Source organism: Apostichopus japonicus, chromosome 1, assembly GCF_037975245.1.
Source record: "Apostichopus japonicus isolate 1M-3 chromosome 1, ASM3797524v1, whole genome shotgun sequence".
NCBI lineage: Eukaryota > Metazoa > Echinodermata > Holothuroidea > Aspidochirotida > Stichopodidae > Apostichopus > Apostichopus japonicus.
Window position 1 is genome coordinate 13,520,467 of NC_092561.1, and position 22,546 is coordinate 13,543,012.

The following is a 22,546-nucleotide window of genomic DNA, read 5'->3' on the forward strand; positions in this document are numbered from 1 at the left end:
TCTGCGCGATGTGCATGCATCATGAGTAGATCGTATATAGTGAACGTGTTATAACTTACACAATGGCTGGCGAATTTGTTAGCGCAGTACTCAAGAGGTGGGAAATGCTAGAGTTATGTGCTACATTTGAAGGTGAGCGTAAAGAAAAACAATCCTCTGCTTGGTGTGTGCATCGAACACTGCGATCTCTATATATCAGTGGTATCGAATGATCGTTCGTTCTCTCTGTGCTACATGTAGGCTATACCAGGCATACGTAAAGGCTAATAATACTAATTATATTTCCAGCATAGTTGTATTACGTTAGGCTAGCTTGTAGTGAAGCGATTGACAGGCGCCACAGGCGCGCCCGCAAGTGTGTAACTAGGCCTAAGTTACTCACATTGTGTTAACGTTGCGAACGCCTGTGTAATGCAGATCCTTGTCAACTTACGGTAAGCTATGCGTATGCACCAGGTCTCTCTAGCGTATATCTTGGCTAGACAAGGTTTCATTGTAGCACATTTTCGTTGTAAATCATAAATAGTACTCCCTTTTTTTCTTTTAAGTTTTACACGGCAAATGACCACATGAACCCTAATTAGCTTAACGTTAGACCTAGCCTGTCATAACTTAGGCCTAATGTTAGACTTACACGTACGCTGTTAATGCTAGTAGTAGTACGTACATACAGTAGTATAATAATGGACCCTTCGAAGTTCGAACACTTTAGCACTAAAATGCTCCAGAATTGTATCTGTTCACACTTCTTTTAAAATTATACTATCGATGGCAGAAGAAACATTCTCGTTAGAAAAAAAGTCGCTTCATAGGTTTCGTCAAATTGTTCATATTGTATATGTGCCATGGTGAAATTATGCATTCGTTAGGGGTGTCCGAACTTCGAGGGTTTTTCAAACTTCAAAGTAGCCTAAGTTAGGCCTGGCATTTAATGAGTTCTAGGCTATAATAATATTAGTATAGCATAGAACATCAGCGCTAGTAATGTTATAGGCCTATAATGCTGTTTGCATATTTTTCTCTTTCCTACAGGTAGAACAGGACTTCGAATTATTACAAAACTAACTGCCAACAAATTATACAACAGAGTGGGATATTTGACAATGGACATTTTGTGCTATACAGGCGATCATCCCAAACTGGCCGAACTTTTTGCATTTAGAGAAGACGTTGGATGCACTGACTGATGGTAAGCCAAATTTATTGTGTAGTCATGGCCTGTGAATTCATAGCTAGCTTCATTCAAAGCTTATGCCATGACAATATAGTTTCTCTTTCCAGTATGTCTGTAAAGATGGGTCAATATTTGGATTAACCTTCAAAATATGTTTTTGGTGGTTTGTTACTTTTTAAAAATCTATCAAAATCAACTGATCTGAAAGGACCAAATCAGCTGGTTAATGTCAAATGGTGACTTCTGAACCTTGCTGCAAACTTTCTCCAAACATTGCACTCAATATGATTAATTGGCTACTATTTTATTTGTAGTCGCGTTCGGGTTTGTGTGTGGTTGAAGTGAGACCCAGCCCTGTTATAATATTAACTCAATGACAGCCACTTGGACATGTATCAGTGTTGTTTGTAGGTTCCACATAGGGTTTGAATAATTCCTGTTGATTTCTCAACAAGTGAAATGTTTTTTTGTCAGCAGGAGTAATGACTGAAAACCTCATTATTAGCCTTGTTTACTCATTAATGCTCAATTGAATATAATATTTTGATTAATTCTACTGTCGATAAGCACAAACTTGAAAATGGCCAATGAGATGGATTCCTTATGTGTATACTTTTCCAATGCTGAGGGAAAGAAATTAGCTTGTTGTGTTGTGTACTCTTCTCAATGTGTTTTATGAGCAGGAAGATTAAACATGTTAAAACGTCTAGAAGTTGATTTTTCCAAAAATCTTTGGACAATTCTATTCAGATTTTAGTACGACTGTGTCAATGAAAGGTTAGCACATACTATGGGCTTTTTCATTTTTTTTCCTTCAAAATCTTATAAAATTTGGCTTGAAATTAGTGTGTAGGGTAGGTAATTAAGTCTTCTAATACAAATGTGTAGGTCCCCTATGAGTACACATGCCATATTAACTTTCATGTTGCTGTTATTAATGTGTATGAGCATAAAGTTGTGGAGCACATTTAGGGCGGTGTAAATCCCTTGAATTTTATCCTCAGTCCTTGAAGTTTTATATGGTCAGACTATAGTGTGCCTTATCAATGTTTTTGTCGTTTATACCTGCAAGCATTCTCATTTCTTGCCTTAATCTCTTTTACAGATGAAAAGAAGAACTTAGCTTTCTTTCTGTTGCCATTGCTTTTTCGAGGACGGGCAAAGAAAAGCGGATCTACTACGGTGACTAGTTGCCTTCAAGCATTCATAGACGATCAGCCAGTAAGCAAAATCATTAATTATATATTTTTTTTGGTATTCTTTTGGTGGTACACCTTTTGGTTCATACCAGCTCAGCTGAAAGTTTGTTTAACCTCATAAACTTGGTGTGTTGTTGTTTATAGTGAGCAGAAGAATGCTACTTATTGTGTTAGTGGTCAAAGGTCATTTGAGGTTAACAAGGGCCAAACACTTAAAACCTTGTAAACATGTTAACTTAAAGAGTGAAAGTTAGATGAATCTCATATGTGATGCATATAGGTTTGCCAACATGAGTCCATGAATCCCATTGATTATAGTAGAGGTCAGAGGTCATTAGAAGCCACCAGGGCAATTTTTTTAAATTACACTAGTGATGAAATGGGGGAAGGTTCAATAAATTTCATCGTCGGTATGTAAACCCTGGTCATAATAATGAAGTGATCCGGTACTTGATAGTGCAAGGGAAAGGTCATTTGACATTAGTGGGGTGGACGTTACACTTTTAAAACCTTGTCAAGATAACTATGTTGACTTTCCTGACCTGTTTTTTTCTTTTAATTATACTGGTCCACAGTATCATAGCATTGTGCAGAAGTCTTAAAACTCTGTCTATCCACCTGTTTTTGTTACATTTTATTTGCAACTCGAGGAGATTATTTTCTTTAATTTGCAGTCGGTGACAAGTGTTAGAGGACTACTGCAAGACAATATCGAAGGATGAGCGACCGCAGCCATTCATTCCGTGCTTAGGAGAGAGCAAAGGTTCCCCTCAGCATTTTCTTGTGATAATTGAGAGACATCCAATAATACAGTCCTCACTCCTAACGGCAGTAGACTATTTGTTTTAAAGTCATTATGTGTTGGACATAAACTTCCAAACTCAATGTAAGGGGGTTTGGGAGTTTTTCCCTGCTGAGGTATATGAACTTGGTTTTATCAAAAGTCGTTTACTGAGTGCCTTTGGAGCTTTCGTAGCAAACAGAAGTGTTTAAGGGTCAAAGTGTCTTGCAACAAACTTTTCAAATGGTTTCTCGGTATTAACCTGACATGTTTACATTTTAAGGTGTCTTTAGTTTCATATATATTTACATATTAAAGGGAAATAGTAACTGTTTGCCTTGGCAAACTGTACTTACAAAAAATCTTTAATTTTTTTTTAGATTTGTTATTGTATACAGTTGTGAAAGGTTGAGGCAGGGTTGGTATATCAAACAAACATTTAATTTTGTGTGTTTAACAGATCAGGTGCCAGCAGTGCCCTATGATCACTTATAATTGTGATCTTGAAGCTGCTTTTATTTCTAGTATGTAGAATCAATGTGGGATGTGTAACCATTTGGCTTTTGTTTGAAAAGATGTTTAAATTTTACAGTTCATCAATCATCTAAGCACAATCAAAATGTTAGCTAAATATGCCTTGGCTCCTTGTTAAAGCAATTGCAGATACAATTGTGTATCAATATTTTTCGGTTTGTGTGTCCTTGTTTAAAACATAAAATGGTTAGCTTCAATTGACTATATGTTGGAAATTATCAGTGATATTATATTCACTTATTAAGACCAGAGTTGCTTGAAAGAGACCAACATTAAGCTGTACATGATTGTGTGTTGCACCTGTACCTTGTGTAGTTGATGTCAACATACAGGAGGTCTTCTGTGGTCAACACATTTCAAGAATTGAATATAGTAAACAATGGCAAAATATGGATAGCTAATATTTTCAGCTGTAATATTGTTGATAGGTGTTTATCCCCATTGTGAGTTTATGAAATTATTGCTTTGGATGGAAGTCACAGATCATTTAACTAGGTAAATAGAAGTCAAGCACTGAATGCTGTGAGAATTCATAATGGAGGAACAATCTGAAGTCGACTAAGACCAGAAAAAATAAAAGTATGAAAAACATGTATACTTGTTTGTTCTTTATCATTCTCTGTTTAAGCTTTATAACCTATTAAATAAACCCAGTTGTATGAAAAACGTTACAATCCAATGTTGGTATTGTATTAGTTAACCAACCACTATTATTTTTAACTAGCTGTAGGGCAAGAACCATTGGGTAAAAAAAAAATCCATTGGTAAACGGTTTTACACAACCATTGGGCAAATCGCTGACCAACATTGTTGGGTAAAGGCGTTGGGCAAAGGTTTTGGGCAAAGTTGTTGGGTATTTATTTAACCGTTTGCTGGGCAAAATCATTAACCAACTTAGTTGGGCACTTTTTTGCACAATATCAACCAGGAGGCATACGGACCAAACGGTTGTGTAAATAATTGCCCAGGTTGGGCAATAATTTGCCCAACAATTTTAAGAGTGCAGTCGGCGAAACAAACCAAATTTAAGAGATTTCTTTATCAGCTCTTTTGGCTGGTGTATCACAGCAGAAAAATCAGTTAAGTACTAAGAGGTCAACATCAGAAAACCGGCCACATCAGCTCCAGTTAAAGCCATCCGCTAGCTATCAGGAACCAAACACGTGATGTCATCTACAGGGTGAAGAGGCTATTCTTGCATCCAGGGACGTAGCTAAGGCATGATGATTGGGTGGGGGAGGGGGGGGTGTAGGGGCTGGAATTCCAACTGGATGGGCTTTGAAGCCAGAAAATTCCGACTGATGCCTTGAATCTCTGAAATTATATTCGACGACAGAGTGAATTACAAAAACAATGCACAGCTTTTTCCTTACGCGCTTAATATTATTTTCTTGGGGGGGGGGGTGGCTGTTTATCACTCACATGAAAATATGTTCAATTGTTCACTTTATTTCAACTGAGCAATTGGAAATGAAGTGAACAATTAAAAAAATTTGCAGAAAAAAGTTGAGTTGACGAAATACGATAAATTGTCAATTAAAGATTTTGCAGAAAATAATTCAATTTCTCAGTTGGAATGAAGTGAACAATTGAACATTTTGCAGCAAAATGTTGAACTGAAGAGATACGATAAGTTGTCAATTGAACATTTTGCAGAAATTTGTTCAATTGCTCTGATGGAATGAAGTGAACAATTGAACATTTTGCAGCAAAATGTCCAATTGACGAGATAGATAGGTTGTCAATTAAACATTTTGCAGAAAAATGTCCAATGGACGAGATATGATAAGTTGTCAATTAAACATTTTGCAGAAAATTGTTCATTTGCTCAGTTAAAGCAACTGAGTAATCATTTCTCTGATTTTTGATAAGATTTTATCTTGTTGTCTAAACAATTTACTGCAAAATGTCAACTTATGGGGCTAAGTTTTTCCTATGTTGATGGCACTTTTAAGTTTCCGTAGATTAGTATTGAGTGTTTTAATTGTTTACCATAGAGACAATATATGTATAATATATATATATATATATATATATATATATATATATCTTGAACTTACTTGAAGCTAGCGAACAGGGTAAACCACCCAATAGCATAGTTAGTATGGGCGTCAATCCAGGGGGTGGGGGACGGGGGGACACGTCCCCCCACATTTCGATGGGTGGGGAAAACAATATCAAATGTTCCCCCCACTCATTTGGAAAAAGAGTAGTGTCTATTTGGTTAGGGCTTACACATCTCATGATTCATATTATCGAATATCACTCAATGTTGCTGAAAGGAGATCTCGTGAGTTGGTACCCTGAGCTCTCCGACAATCTTAAGTTTAGTCTTTCTTTCGAGGCCAGTTCCAGTCGTCGTGGTTGAAGGGTGTAGACAAATATTCAAGTCGATGAATCCATATGAATATATATATATATATATCTTGAACTTACTTGAAGCTAGCGAACAGGGTAAACCACCCAATAGCATAGTTAGTATGGGCGTCAATCCAGGGGGTGGGGGACGGCGGGACACGTCCCCCCACATTTCGATGGGTGGGGAAAACAATATCAAATGTTCCCCCCACTCATTTGGAAAAAGAGTAGTGTCTATTCCCAGGTGAAAATTCCAGTTAATACCTGTTGAACTGGTTTTAACAGGTACCTGTTGCAACTGGTATTTGGTGACAGGTAATAACAGGTATTAAATGGTATTAACGGGTGTTAACTGGTATTGACAGGTATTAACTGGTATGAACAGGTTTCAACTGTTTTCAACAGGCATAACAGTTTTTAACTGGTATTAACAGGTATTAGCTGGTATTAACAGGTTTCAACTGTTTTCAACAGGTTTCAACAGGCACAACAGCTTTAGCTGGTATTAACAGGTATTAACTGGTAATAACAGGTTTCAACTGTTTTCAACAGGCATAACAGTTTTTAACTGGTATTAACCGGTTTCAACTGTTCTCAACAAGTTTCAACAGGCACAACAGCTTTTAACTGGCATGAACAGGTATTAACTGGTAATAACAGGTTTCAACTGTTTTCAACAGGCGCAACAGCTATTAACTGGTAATAACATATTGTATGAACTGGTTTCAACTGTTTTCAACGGGGTAACAGGTTTTAACTGGTTCTGTTTTCAACATGTCTTTACTGGTATTGAAAACGTTTGAACAGGTAAGAACATGTATGGAAGGTTTTAAGCTGGTTATAACAGTAGGATTTTCCACAGGTTCAATTGTTTTCAACAAGTTATCTGGTGAAAACAGGTGGCGATGAATTTCAACAGGTTAAAATTACTCTTTACAGTTGCACATGATGTAGGTCTAACACTTAACAAGCAAGTTAAGGCGAGGGAGAACTTCCAGCAGATGGAGTAAAAATCACTGTTAACAAAAATCTGAAAATATCATTTTATTCCAACAAAGTTAAGACAAGTTAATGGATCAAACATGAATGGCAAAAGTATAGTACTGCACAATAATGCAAAGTTGAGGGCAATGAAAAAGAAAACATAAATTTGGAGTCTAACAAGAAAGCAAACTTCTGAAGTAAACGCTTTCATATTACACATTAAAAACTTACATATATTATGAAATACCAACTAAATATGTTCATTAAAACAAGGATTTCATGTATTGCTGTGGCAATTAAGAAAGGAAACTCTATCTGTTAAAACAATATAAAGGTTAATTTTTTATCAATCATTATATCAAAATAAAAGTTACATCTGAATAGATAAAAGTTATTCAAGAGTTAGCATTACCAAACTATGTAGTCTGCAATTCTGCATGCTAGGCAGACAATAATAATAGCTAGTCAGACAGTAACCTTTTGCAAGGAATTCATTCTTAAATTGGCTACCAATCAGATCTTAAAAAACAATATTTACCTACAAAGCATGTATTTGTAATGCATATTTATACTGAACACATATGTGACGACAATATACTGTCTATTCTGGAGTTTGAATAAAAATCTGAATACTGTTTAATGGCATTTGTACATACTGATTACTAGAAATGTTAGTTCTTTAAAAAATATAAGGCAAAAGTGGAAAGATGACTTTGCCAAGTAAAAGTCAACATCAGTCTATAATAGTCATGGTTAAATCACTTTCAAGAAAAAACTGTCCAGAAGATCTCCATTGAAAACTTAAGTTGTAATTGACAGCAACATACTTTCCATTTCCTGAATTAATTTAAAAACCAAATACTATATAATGGCAAACAATAACTGTTTAAAACATAATAATAAATATGGGTTTAATCCTACTTTGAAAAAAGAACTGTCTGGAAAAATTCCTCTGAAAAGTTAACTTGTCAGTGACAGCAATATGCTGTCAGTTTGAATAAAACTAAAGACTGTTTAATGGTAAACAATAACCATTGAAAAAAATAATATGATACTAATGTTTTAAGGCCTTCTTTGTTTTACGATTGACGTCAGCTTCTCGGATATGTATTTGCTGAACCTTGCAGCTTCCTCAGTAAACTGCAGCTTTCAAACGTTCCACGAATTGTGCTGCAAGAAACAAAGCGTATGAACACTTAAGAATTGACTTATCATGATTAACAGTAACAGTGTGGTCCTAAAACTTAACAAACTCTCTTGCATTGCTAGATGAGTGCTTTCATGGAAAGTTAAGGTCAAACTTTCCTATGGTTTAGAATGTCTCACGATATTTATCTCTGTTGGTATCCAACCTGAATGGACTAGCAATCACAGTCTAACCAAGAACATTCTTTTGCTTTAGAATTTGGGTTTGCTCAATCTTTTGGTTGGAAAAACTACACCACTATGGTAGTTTGATTGTAGGCTTCCTGTCAGAACTCAAAGGCAATTAAGAACCAACCAAAATGATATCAGTTGTTAACTCATGATACTGGAATGCATAATCCTACTGATAAATAGTTCTGTCAGTGTTAAAAAATTACTTACTCCTGAAAAACAGCTTATTCAGTAAATTATATTGTACACTTGTGTACTAAGTCATGAGCTTGTAATATAAATGGTAACTTTTGAAAGCTTTTCATAATGACTAACCTTCCATAGCATTAACCTTCACGGGACACAACAGCGGTTTTGCATCTCTGTCACTGTTGAATCGTGTGCAAGCATTCCCAACGACTTTCGTTTTCAAAATGTTGGTACCCCAAATCAACACCAGTAAAGTCTTCACGAACATAGAGTGTTTCTCTTAACTACAAATGGCCTCCCACTTGTCTTCAGGAAGCCCAAAATCTGCACCAATATTGACCTGTGAACAGAAAATATGATATACCTGTAAGCATATATACAGATATAGCACATGATAACTCACATTATCATAAACATGCATTAACATTAAAATTTTATATCAACATATTGGGAGGTAAACATTTAAATCAAGGTCCCTCAAGTTATAAGCCAGGAATAGCAGCTTTACCAAATAATTACTAGCTTTGCACTATAACACCAAGTTATTTTTCAAAGCTTAATAACCATGTTTATAATTATCCCAAATCAGTAAAAAATTGGCCAAACTTATGACGCTTGTACGTAAATGATGTACCAGACTGTTTTTTATATATTATATATATACAGGTTATGAAAAGTATCTAAATAATATCATTACACATTTGGGTACAATAGTTAAACTCACCCTTCCATCTTTTTTCTCTATGGCACTTGTTCCTTTGCTTTTTGGACTCTTGGATAAACTCTTAATATCATCTTACACCATTATGTCTTTAAGCCATATACGTTCTCCTCTTCTGTTGTTGCCTCCACACTGGTGTCGTACATCACAGGAAACCTCACCTGGATATTTGGTTTTTCAATTCTTCCTGGAAAAAGGAAATAGCAAAGCAGCAGTAGTCATGAATCATTTGAAAAAATGAAAAAAAGTTGTCACCACAAAGTGATGTGAGATTTGCTTCCACAATAGTCTGAAAAAAGGATTCCCAAAGTCTGAAGCAGACTGTATAAAGCTAAACAGTTGAACCAGAGTGTCATCATTGCAACCAGAATCAAATGCCCAGACTACAGAGATAATAAAACATGGGCTAAATCTTTGTTTGTTTTTAAGATCTAAAAATACAAGATTTTAGAAACACAAATGCACTGAGCCAACTTATTTATAGGCCTAATTGTTTTAAGTTGTTATTTTGCTTGCTCACTTAACAAGTCTTATTTAGACCTAGGCTAGAGAAGAAACAGTTCTTTGTCACACTAAGTCAGTTTGTCTTTCAGTCGTTTTTTTAGTCTTACTAGTAGTAGTACTAAAGTATATAATACCGGTGACTAGCCAACATAATTTCTTCAGCCTACTGTAACAGTAAGTTTGAAGGTCTAGCCTTGTTTTATTCAATATCACATAGCCTACCCATTTAGATTCACATGGGAAATTCAAGAAATCTTTACCAAATGAGTGTAGACCTAAGCTTCAAGTAAACTACAGTATTGAAACTCAGTCCCAGCATTTGTTTGGAAATAAATTAGAAGATTATGTGCGACTGTTCAATCTAGCCCAATACACACATAACACATTGTTAATTGGTGTTTAGAATGCACAGTTTAGTGTTGAGAATGCACTGCAATACTCAATAGAAAACCTAGGCTACTCACTGTCATTGCACTTGTGAATTGCGAAACGCTAGCCTAACAACGGTCACAAGTGCCAGTGGCCTAACAATTAACGTTAGTTTTACCTCCAAGTTTAAGGAACAACAGGTAGGCCGATGGTGGCGGTTAATACTTCCATTCTTCTATAGATCTTCTTGGGTGATTAACAGTTGAAAGTTGCTTAGAGTGATCGTATTAAACCATGCCAAACATTGCTTACGCTGTGCAATGCAAGTTGCCGTTGCTCCTCGGTTTCGAAATTGAATATGGTGTTGAAGTCAAAGTTCAACCTCGTACAAAATGTGATTATCAAAACAAATTTAAAAAATTGTTTTTGGCCCCAATTTGAGAGTTTCATGTCACTAAAAATTACAAATATCATTAATTAATATCAAAAATTTAAAACAACAGTAAATAAGAAAGAATAAATCATAATACAATTTAAACATTAATTATTTTTATCTTGATCTTGACTTGGCAATATGTGTCTTACTTTCTTAGACTATGAATCACTGATCTAAATATAGATGCGAGCTCGTCTCAATCTTTTGATGTATGTGTATGCTACGTATTCATATACTATCTGGAAGAACTCTCTCATAAATTTAATATGTGAATTTTTCATTTTACCTTAATGTACCAATTGGATAAACAATTCAGTGATCAGACATATGTTATACCACATCTTTGCAGTGGCAAAGCCAGCGAGGGCGGGGAGGGGGGGGGGCAGGGGAAAGAGTACCTCCACAAAAAATATTGGGGACGTGATGACGGTGAAAAAAACGAAGGGAGCAAAAAAAGAGGAAATAATTGCATTATTTTGCATATAAGTCCTTTATGAGAAACAAAAATTTTCAAGCCCCCCTCCCCTCATAAACCTTCCCTGACAACGGTGATCCACCATTATGTGCCTTAAAGTGGAGACAGAAATTTGAACCAACTGGTACCTGTTGAATGCAACTGGTGTAACAGGTACCTGTTAAACCAGTTGTTTTCAACAGGTACAGGTCTGTTAAACCAGTTGTTTTCAACAGGTACCTGTTAAACCAGTTGTTTTCAACAGTTACCTGTTAAACCAGTTGTTTTCAACAGGTACCTGTTAAACCAGTTGTTTTCAACAGGTATTTTACCTGTTGAAAGCAACTGGTTTAACAGGTACCTGTTAAAACCAATTGGTACCTGTTACAGCTTACAGGTAATTTACCTGTTGCAACAGGCAATTAACTGGTATAAGCTGGTTTTGGTCACAATACCTGCTAAAACCAGTTGTCGTTAACAGGTACCTGTTAGTCCCTGTTGGTTCCGGTTAAAACCAATTGAAATTGTAACAGGTAGTAACAGGAATTTTCTCCTGGGTTTGGTTAGGGCTTACACATCTCATGATTCATATTATCGAATATCACTCAATGTTGCTGAAAGGAGATCTCGTGAGTTGGTACCCTGAGCTCTCCGACAATCTTAAGTTTAGTCTTTCTTTCGAGGCCAGTTCCAGTCGTCGTGGTTGAAGGGTGTAGACAAATATTCAAGTCGATGAATCCAGCGGTACGGGCTATGTTTGGTGAAGTCGAAGCTCTCTTGCGGTTGCTCCTTTTCTCCTCCGCCTGTTCGACGGAAGAGAGAGATTTTTTTAGTGCTTTGAGGCGTTTGAAGACATGGCTGCGGAGCACCATGACTCAACAGAGGCTGAACCTTGTGATGTTGTGCCATATTCACCGCGAACGGCTAGCCCAGTTGAAGCCTGAGGAGTTAGCAGAGAAGTTCGTTGGTTCCTTGGATTACAGACGCCGCATCTTCAGGCGATTCCAGTAGAAAACTAGTGCGCTCCGTCAATAACATAAGAGAAAGCACTTCATAGCTATAGAGCCAAAGCCTGTACATAGTTGTTGTTTAGTTGTAGATGGTGTTTCAAAGACGGTGCCCGTTCCTTAATATTGGGGAAATGAAATAGGGAGCATATTTCGTGGCAGCGCATCCCATGTTACCTTGTTGTTGAGTGATACCGGAGTTTACTCCACAGTGAGAACACTGGGTACACGCAGGCAATTTGCTAGAGTGGGTGTGGGGGTGTCTTACCCCCAAACTTGGTAAAACTGACGATAATTGGAAAATTGGAGTGCGACAGTCGGAATTTCCGACTGTCGCACTCTAGTTTATCTAGGCCTATTCATTTATTCCTGTGATTGTGCAAATTTCGGTCAAAATTGACCTTTAATCTGTCATATTTACTATGTTTTCCTTGCCACTTTTAGAAATTGTATCTCGCGATTCTTATACTCCACCGCACAAAACTTCGTATGATTTTGAATACTACAAAAGAAAAATACTTAATAGAACTACCGTCATATGCGTAGGAGCCCAATTTAATTGGGGGGGGGGGAGGTGTAACGACTTGCCCGAAAAATATAACCCAATTTTTTCGCGCTCTACGCGCACGTTCCACATGTTAATGTGCATAATATATAGACATGCATCGGTTTTTACATCGCATGCAAATAACATACAATAATTTTCCGTCTTATTACCGTTCCATATTGGTTAGAATTATTTGGGGAGTCGTTACAATATAAATGGTAATATTTATTCCAGCATGATACATCATTCAGGAACGTAGTCAGAAATCTAAGTTGAGACTACGGTCAGTTTAAGGAAGGCACGCTATTTGTGTTCATTGTCCTTAAATACTATGAATGATAACATATGTCCGTACTATAGGTTTATATTAGGTAGTTTTAGTTTTGGGGACGAGTTAATAAGATTTCACAGATTTTGTGCTTTCGTATACCCTACTAATATTTACGGACAACACCATCAACACAGTACTATACTATTATACTAAAATAACTGAAACTATTTTGGCAGCCTGCACGTATCCGATTGCCTAATCAGTACAAACCATACACGTGTTATGCAAAAGAATGATTCACGTCTTCATTAAAGTGACGTTGTCCTTATGTTGAGTTAATAATAATAATAATAATAATAATAATAATAATAATAATAATAATAATAATAATAATAATAATAATAATAATAATAATAATAATTATAATAATAATAATAATAATAATAATAATAATAATAATAATAATAATAATAATAATAATAATAATACTAATAATACTAATAATAATAATAATAATAATAATAATAATACTAATAATACTAATAATACTAATAATACTAATAATACTAATAATAATAATAATAATAATAATAATAATAATAATAATAATAATAATAATAATAATAATAATAATAATAATAATAATAATAATAATAATAATAATAATAATAATAATAATAATAATAATAATAATAATAATAATAATCATAATCATAATCATAATAATAATAATACTAATAATACTAATAATACTAATAATACTAATAATACTAATAATAATAATAATAATAATAATAATAATAATAATAATAATAATAATAATAATAATAATAATAATAATAATAATAATAATAATAATAATAATAATAATAATAATAATAATAATAATAATAATCATAATCATAATCATAATCATAATCATAATCATAATCATAATCATAATCATAATCATAATAATAATAATAATAATAATACTAATAATAATAATAATAATAATAATAATAATAATAATAATAATAATAATAATAATAATAATAATAATAATAATAATAATAATAATAATAATCATCATCATCATCGAACCTGTAATCCTTAGATCACAAGTCCACTGCCTTAACCACTTGACCACAACGCCCTCCCTAATAGTTGCCTTCTCATGATAAGAAAGAAGAAGAAGAGCAATTAAATAATAACAAAGAAAAACACTTTTATGAAGATAATTATCAATATTAATTTATTTTTGTCTCCCTTTTTAGGTGTTTGATTTGGTTTCATTTATTTGCCAACTGTTATCGATCTCAAACGTAATTCCAGTAACTTTGCCAGTTTAATGCCAATTGCAGCCATTGGAACATATGCAGGGATCGTCACCTGTCCAGGCATAGTAGAGCTATTTCTAAGTAATTACGGACTTCACGCAGCCTTTTGTTTGTTTGGTGTAATGCTATGGAACATTATTCCAAGCGGACTTTTATATAGTGACAAAGTAGAGAATGAACATGTTCCACATAAATCGACAGTTAACAGTGTAATCCATAAAGAACAATCTGTTTTAACTATGGCTACTACAACAGAACCAGGATTGGAACACAAAGGAGGATTGAAACAGACATTACTTCAGGTTCAGAGTTATACTGGTCGGGTATTCACTATCTTTACAGATACGCTATACGCACTCAAGAGATACTGTTTTTCATTATATCAAACATGCGCAAATTCATCTCGGAATCTTGGATACTATTTCTGATTCCCTACAGCCAAGAGATAGGTCTTGACAAGACGAGCGCGGTGATAGTAGGGTCTGTCGGCGGTATCGGAGGCATCATTGGCAGGCTTGTTGCAGCTGTTTCCTTTAGTGAAAAATGTTCCCTACCACCATTAACAATGTTTGCTTTATATTACTTTATGATCGCTTTAGTATTTGCAGCATTCGAACGAGTCGGAAACATATTATATCTCAGCGCATGTGCATTCTTGAGCGGTCTTTTTATTTCAGCTCACGCTGGCATGATGTCTGGACTTCTTCTGGAGCTATTTGGACATAAGGACTTCGTTAGAGCGTTTGCAGTTATTGATTTCGGATGTGGAGTGTTCTCTCTGTTAAGTGGGTATTTAACTGGTGAGTCAGATCTTCAAAATATGATGTGATATCGCTGTGTAGAGCTGTATACAGATTAAAAAGTATTCGAAGTTGTTAGATGTGATTGCTGATGTAGTTTCTGGGTATGTTTTTATGACGTTCGTAACATTATGCAAACATTGTATATGCACTCTATCGCTTAGAAATCTATTCTGCGAGGTATGTTGAGGACTCTGTAGTATAGGGAGAAAACCATCTGAAATTGAAATATTAATGAAAATATATTATTCATTTATCATACGAGAGGCTTTAGTTAGTTAAATGGAAGATTTCATACTAGTTAACAACTTTTTGTAACAAGTTTGGAAAATTCATGTTATCATGTTACTCCAATTACAACCAATTCATGATCCTAAAAAATATGCACCACAAAAAGAGACAATATGCTTTTACAAATTTTACACAAATATTATATATTCAAAGAATAATAATAGTAAGTATTAACAGTATAAATATATCCCTTAAGAAGTAAAGATATAAGATATATAAGAGTAAAAAATGAATAAAGTAGTCAAAAGCATCGGCCAAACAAAGTCAATCAATAAATTAAATAAACTAAGTTAAACACGGTTAAGACAAATAATCACAAGATCAGTCATTAAAGTACATTATAAAACATGAGTTTCAAGCTGGGATTTGAAAAAAAAACGTGAGTAAAAGACGAAGTGCCGGGGGCGGGGCGTTCCATAGACATAGTGCATATACATGGAACGCCTTATCACGTCCGTAAAACTTGTATTTACTCAATGGTTGGTGAAGGGCCAAGGCTTTTGATCGAAGAATGCGCCAACATGAACGGCGGGTGAACAATTTATTCAAATCAGTCGGTACCTCGCTATGTTGAATAAAGCAAATTGAAAATGATTCGCTGTTGAATTGGCAGCAGATGTATTAAACGTGTGTGCATCACCTGTATTACTTTCTGATATAACTATTCTCATTTATATTATTACAGGAGGCATCTATGATCTTACTGGATCTTTTCAAGCATTGTTCCGTGTCAGCGCTCTGTTCTCGTTTATCAGTGGTGCCATTGTTGTACTAATAATACTCATGAAAAGGAATTGAAGAAAACTAACATCGCTCAAAAACAAACAAAAAACATCGAATATTTTGACAATCAATAGTATTGTGTTTCATAAATTGTGAAAATGTCAATTTTGTTCATTGGAACGGTTATCTTTATTATCTAAAATCCTGATACCTTGTTATCTGCTCCATAAAAACTGTATTTTTTATAGTATCTTTTTTTAATTAAAAGAGCTTGCAGATTATTCTCTTGAAGTCATATTGGGTGTCAACCGAAATAGTTCCTATAGCGGTTTCCGGTAGAGACGATGAAAGCCAGGTAAACTTTATTGGTGAAGGTCATTTTTTGCTGTTTAGTATTTGAAACGTCACAATTTTCCACGAAATGGGAATTTGCGAAGTTAGCCAGGTTTGAAAAATGTTAATCAAATCTGAAGCTACTTTAATTTTCAGTGTTGGCGGTCAGACGTGGCAGTGTAAGCAGTGTATTTTTACAAAACTGTTCTCTGATTGGCTTGGAAAATACACGTTGGTGTAAATAGTCAGGGTCAGAAGTGATTAGCTGTTAACATTTTTCTATACATTTGTTATATGTTATATGTTACATCCAATTGTCGTAGCGATTTGCACCACTTGGGATGAACATGCGCTTTTAGAATTGGGAAAAACCGTGAACTTATATTTCTGTAATTCCTCAATTGGCATTATGAGTTAAATGTGTAATATTTCCGATCCGCGTCCATACTAACAACTATTACAATGGCGTTCATCCATTTATCTAGAATCAAAAGGAAACTTAAATCTAAACGGTAAAACGTTTAGAGGGAAAACAAAATTGTAAAACACGATGATCCCCTGTGCCCCAAGACGCTTGCTACTTTCAGCACCACAACCTCTACCTAACCTGAATCATACTTCAAATTCCTTCATTTATTTTACTACAGTATGGGGGATTACAAACCTGTATTTTGTCTCGAGAGTATATATGTTATTCGAATTACATTGAATTAGCGACGTAACGATGAATTTGAAGGGAAGGAACATTCACTAGGCTAGTTTGTTTTTATATAGTACATTTTATTTCTTAGCATAACCGTATTACTGCAATAAGATTCGGTTCCAATATCTTCTTGATAATATCGAACCTGATATTTTGAACGCAATGTGCAGTGTGTATCCTCCTTTGGGCTCGTGACTCTACATCTCCGGTGGTCTCCTTCTCTAAGCCCCCCCCCCCTCCCCTCCCCGACATTGCACCTCTTATGCGAAGATATATTATATTATTAAGGGTATTACATTCTTTCAATGTGATTCGTTTACTTAAAATGCGTGTATATTCAATTGAAACGCCATTTGTAGATATGCATGATGGCTTAGGTTTGTTGATGTATAGGATCATTGGTATAAAACCACTGATATATAGTTTAACGTGAAAGTTACCACGAACAGGGGAAAAAAAGAGAAAAAATTGCTAAAATGGATCAAGGAAGCATACACCAGTGGTTACTTACTTATCTATGTTTATAGGTCCACGTCTACAAACGAACTTTTCCTATTCTAAATGCAATACATATTAATAACTGTATTTCAGAATAGACTTGCACGATTTCTTCTTCAAAATTCACCGAGTTTCGACGTTTTTGATGAGGACTAAACAAGAGGTTCTTCTGTTTATGATATAATTATTCATTTACGTAATAAATGCATGTTTCGCATACACTTTTTTACCACGACTGCCAGTTCAAGACCTTTTGCTCATTTGTGATGAGCTGTTCTCACCTACATCCTTCGTACAGATCGATGAAAAACCTGTCAGTAGTTAAGTCAGTTAAGTCATTAACTTTTATATCAATCAAATTAATTGCAATTAGTGTGCTTCTCATCAACATGGATATTAGCCAAAATTCCATTCTCATCAATTAAAAAACACGATATTTACCTGGTACTATGTATTTAAATTTGTGATCAAACCGTTTTCTTTTAAGTGGTATGACAATATGAGAGCTCGCTGTTACTGTCTGTAGCGTACTTTGTTTAGAATAAACTGTACGTGAAAACATAGGTGTACACACAATCCTGAAGCATTACATTAAGAAAACGGGAAGATAGGGAATATTTTAATTAGTGTTTGTTAGTGTTTGTTGAAACAAAGAGGGTAGCTTCAAAAGATTATTGAAAGTTTCACATTTAACAGTATAACGATTGTAGTTTACCCGGCAACCGCCACCTCATTAAGGGCTTAAAATGTGAAGAATACAAGGAAAGGTACCATCCCTTTTCAGCTTGTTTGAAAGAGTGATAACTCATAAAATTGGTTATTCTAAATACCGAAGCAAGCTGCTTGGACACCAAACTTAATTCTATCACATTTCGCGCTGTGGAATGCTTTGCGTTATGAGTTATAATTGACAGTTTTGGTATCTTTTGGTATCTTCTAGATCTACGTACGTTTGGCAAAAAATATGTTTTTTTATCAAATTTAAACTCCTAGTGGCTTTTAAGTTCAAGTAGAGTACGTAAGTGAAAGCACTCCAATATAATTAGATTCATTCACCAATATTGGGTATCAAATTGCCCAACTAATTGTAACAATCAACAAACACTGAGTAAAAACACTCCAATACAATTGTATTCATTAACTAATCTTGGGCCACAAATTGCCCAACTAACTATATTGATTAACCAATAATGGATAAATAATTTACCCAACTACGTGGTAAATGCATTACCCAACTGCTGTTGGGCAAACTTTGCCCAATTTTTGAGCGGTTACATATGTACCCAGTGTTTTTTTAAAAGTTGGTCCATATTTTTATCCAACTTTTTAAGAGTGTAGACCTACCTACGTTTGGGAAAAATATGTATTTTTACCAAATTTAAACTTCTAGTGGCTTTTAAATTCAAGTAGAGGAACGTACTACTATGAATGTTGATTACTTTTTGTCATATTAAGTTTTCACATACTATCCATGTAATAGAGGCATAGTAAGCATTTGCCAGTCAGAACCAGTTATGGCAGGGGTTTGGTATCAAAAGTGTTTTTTCATACATGAAAAAAAAAAAAAAAAAGATGAAGAAAATTTGCTGTAAGGTAACTTCACCCTATTATTTCACTTTTTGTGCTCATATGAGTATGTATGTAAGTATGTATGTATGCATTTTAGATCATCCTGCAAGCAGGAACTCGCGAAGAAGCAATCATAGGCTTATCAAAGCCGCAAGCTGACCGAAGTCAGTCTCTTAGATTTCATATTTAACGTCCGTGATTATTAATTGTCAATTGTCAACAACTCTGTAAATAGACGACATATATTAATCTTCGAGTGACTCAAACTCTATAGCTATAGCTCTATAACTATAGCTATAACTTCACCCTCACAACTGTTTGTTCTCATGTCAGTTCGTTATTGCTATAACATTAGCTATACATTTTCAAGTTTTACTTTTAATCATATCTGTCTAAGCCTTGAAGCATTAGGACCTAATGAATAATATATAAATGTATACTAAATTTTTGAGTCGTTGGCTCCAATTCACAGCGTTCTTTGCCAGACCCTACAAATAAATGATGGAAGCCAAAGTTGTTGTTCTTCTCGATATTTACTTTGCTTATTAACTCTCTCCACCATGTAACAACTAACAAAAAAGTAAGTTTACTAGGCAAATAAACAAAACCAAATTCCCATTACCGAAAGTCTGATGTTAAACCCACAAGTTCTGTTTTACCAGACTAAAACAATTATACATTACTCTATCAAGTCGAGTTAAAACGATGCGAGGGATGGCTACAACGTCCCCGCGTACCACAGAACAGGTGCCAAGATACGGGTTATGACCATCATCTTACCAAGAATTAAAGTAACAACCAACGCTTGGAAAATGTTTCAAATCTGCGCTCTAAAAATTTTCTTTCCACTTGACATCACCATGTGAACATCGCATCACAGCCAAACCAAATACCATTGATATTATGTTCCGACCATGACGCATGAAAAGGTTAAGTATTGAATCTCCAGCTACCAAGACTAAGGCTCCTTGCCTTCAGAGGATTCAACTTCTCCACAGTAGCTTAAGAAACACCAACATGATTTCACACAAGACCTTGAAACAGGGCAGACTTGAAACTATACATGTCACATTATCTGCGCATTGAACGTATTTGAAGCTCTTACCACCCGGCAAAAACAAAACGAACGAAACGCCCATCTTCATGAAACATGTATGACATTGTCTCACTAAATAAAACATAACGCTGTGGGAATAAAGGGCATCCTTGAAGGAGACCCCTATCCTCAGGAAAGGAAGCCGATCAGTGCCCGTTGACAATAACGAATCTTGACATTTTTGAATACAGAATAGAAATCCAAGTACGAAATTTGGATGTAATCCGAACGTTTCGAAAAATTACATTCAATAGTTACGATTCACTATGTTTAAGGCCTTTTGTTGGTCAAGAGAGATCAACGCACATGGCAAATTGAGTTCTATGACAAAAACAGTCAAATCACGCATCAACCACAAATTTTGCTGGATACATTGCCCTCTGACGGCACAAATCTGGATATCACTTACACAATGTAACATTGCGAGTGCTAAACGATTGCAGCAACTTGTAATCCACATTCAATATGGTTATATGCCGTTTGTTACATGGATCAAAGCGATCTCAGACTTTAGCAGAAGAGTGATCGTATCCAGCATTTGACTGTCGGAGAGTACTTGGCTTTCAAAGTTGCTGTCAAAGACGATATTAACGTTCGGTCCGATTGTCTACTAAAGGACGGTAAAAGTCCCTCGGTAATCCATCCGATCCGGGAGATTTGCCGTTCTCCATTTATTGTCAACGCCCTCCAAATTTCGGATGTTGTAAAGTTAGCTTCGAGTTGAGCTTTGATATCCGAGGGAACAGATGTAGATATGTAATTCAATAGTCTTTCTTGGACACTAATGTCAAATTTATCCCGTGAAACGAAGAAATCTCTGTATATAGAGACAATGCCTACCTAACCACGTTCTGTGTCCCCATTTGTGTTACAGACAGCCGAAACATGTCTGTCAGGAGCTGACCTCTGAGCTGTTTGCAAAAAGAAAGTGATGGTTGTTCCTCTGCCTCTACCGTTTCCGTGCGGGCTCTTGTGCGTGCGAGCGCCGTGGTACTTTTTATTAATGTATGTCTTTGTAGCGGCATTAGCGGAGGGAACCCCACGTTTGACATTTGCGCCGGGTTTTGAAAACTCTCTCCCACGACGAGCTCTGGCTACACAGTACTCCGCAGCATAGCGTTTGATGCGCAACTAGACATTCCCCCTTCAATCCGCTTAAGTGTACACCATCCCTTTTAACCTGAAATTTGTTTACCTCAAATCCCGGCGAAACTCTGTTTCTCCTAGGACTTGTCAATTAAGGTTCTACAGACCCCTTTCCACAGGGCATTTGGTCTTACTGAAGTGAGTTGATGACCCACAGGTCTACCAAACGTTGATATCAAATTATTCAATTGAGGATAACCAGTATGGCAACTTGAAAAATGAGAGAAACTAAGCCTATCAAATATAGTGTCAGCTACACAATTAAAATATCCGTCCCAGGACACAAAGTGCAGGCACAATGGATGACAGAGTCTCGAAAAGTCCTTCTTCGCAGAAAGTCGATTAGATGCGTAAACGAGGGTATTTTAACAGTACGCAGACCAAGCGATCCTAATGATCAGTCTCAACCATTATGACACGGCCGCTTAGACGTTGAGAAATCGGTATGACCGTACCACAAGATGATACTGTGCCAAAGGAAGCACGTATGCTACTACCACTAAATTCGTATCTCTTCTTCAGTGACGTGGGCTTCCTGAAGGCAAATATAATCGACATTATAAACACTTATAATATTGAAAAATGCGTTTGTTTTTGTTTTTGAGACTTTCTCATGCAGTTCACATTGACTAAGGGTGACTATTGACATAAACTGAGCCATGAAAGTAAAGGAAGACCCTTACATTTGACTATAACGATGAATCCAACCATTTTATGCGGATTTTATTCCCGAATTCTTCCACGGAATCACTTGAAGCAGACATTTTCGGAGTAGACGTCCCGACCTCTCCAAACCAGGACATTCCCGTGGCAGGGTTACTGTCCAACAGACTGCCGGAATCGTCTGTCGGAGGTAATGACTGAGACACGGGGTCGGGGAGGCGTTAGCGACAGTAGGGGGAGTCCACTGGGTGGGGAGGGGCAGTAACAACAGTGAACAATTTACTTCAAATGAATGTTTGAACTACTTACAGAGCTATTGAATTGAACATAATTGCAAGAGCTCACTTGATCACCTCAAACAAATAGCAAAGTGGAACGATATAATCGGGATATGCAAAGTACGTGTGAACGTACTGACCACATGCTGTTAAAGAGACACGGCTAGATCTGCTGAGGTAAATAACACCGATCCTGTAAACAAGTAATCAGAATTACGAAAC

The 22,546-nt window shown here is 35.7% G+C and overlaps 1 protein-coding gene and 1 long non-coding RNA gene across 2 annotated transcripts in view; one reads left to right on the forward strand and one right to left on the reverse strand.

The window, feature by feature from the left end:
* The window catches only part of LOC139968041 (monocarboxylate transporter 12-like), a 41,471-nt gene that overhangs the window by 5,225 nt on the left and 13,700 nt on the right, over positions 1-22,546 (forward strand). Inside the window, exon 3 of the mRNA XM_071972349.1 lies at positions 14,902-15,024. The gene's annotated coding sequence lies outside the window, so the exon portion shown is untranslated. The remainder of the gene's footprint in view (positions 1-14,901; positions 15,025-22,546) is intronic.
* On the reverse strand, positions 7,078-10,521 carry LOC139967993 (uncharacterized). Its single transcript, XR_011793206.1, has 4 exons — positions 10,369-10,521; positions 9,321-9,504; positions 8,723-8,936; positions 7,078-8,200 (listed from the first exon to the last, which is right to left on the reverse strand). It is a non-coding gene; the product is annotated as an uncharacterized lncRNA (long non-coding RNA).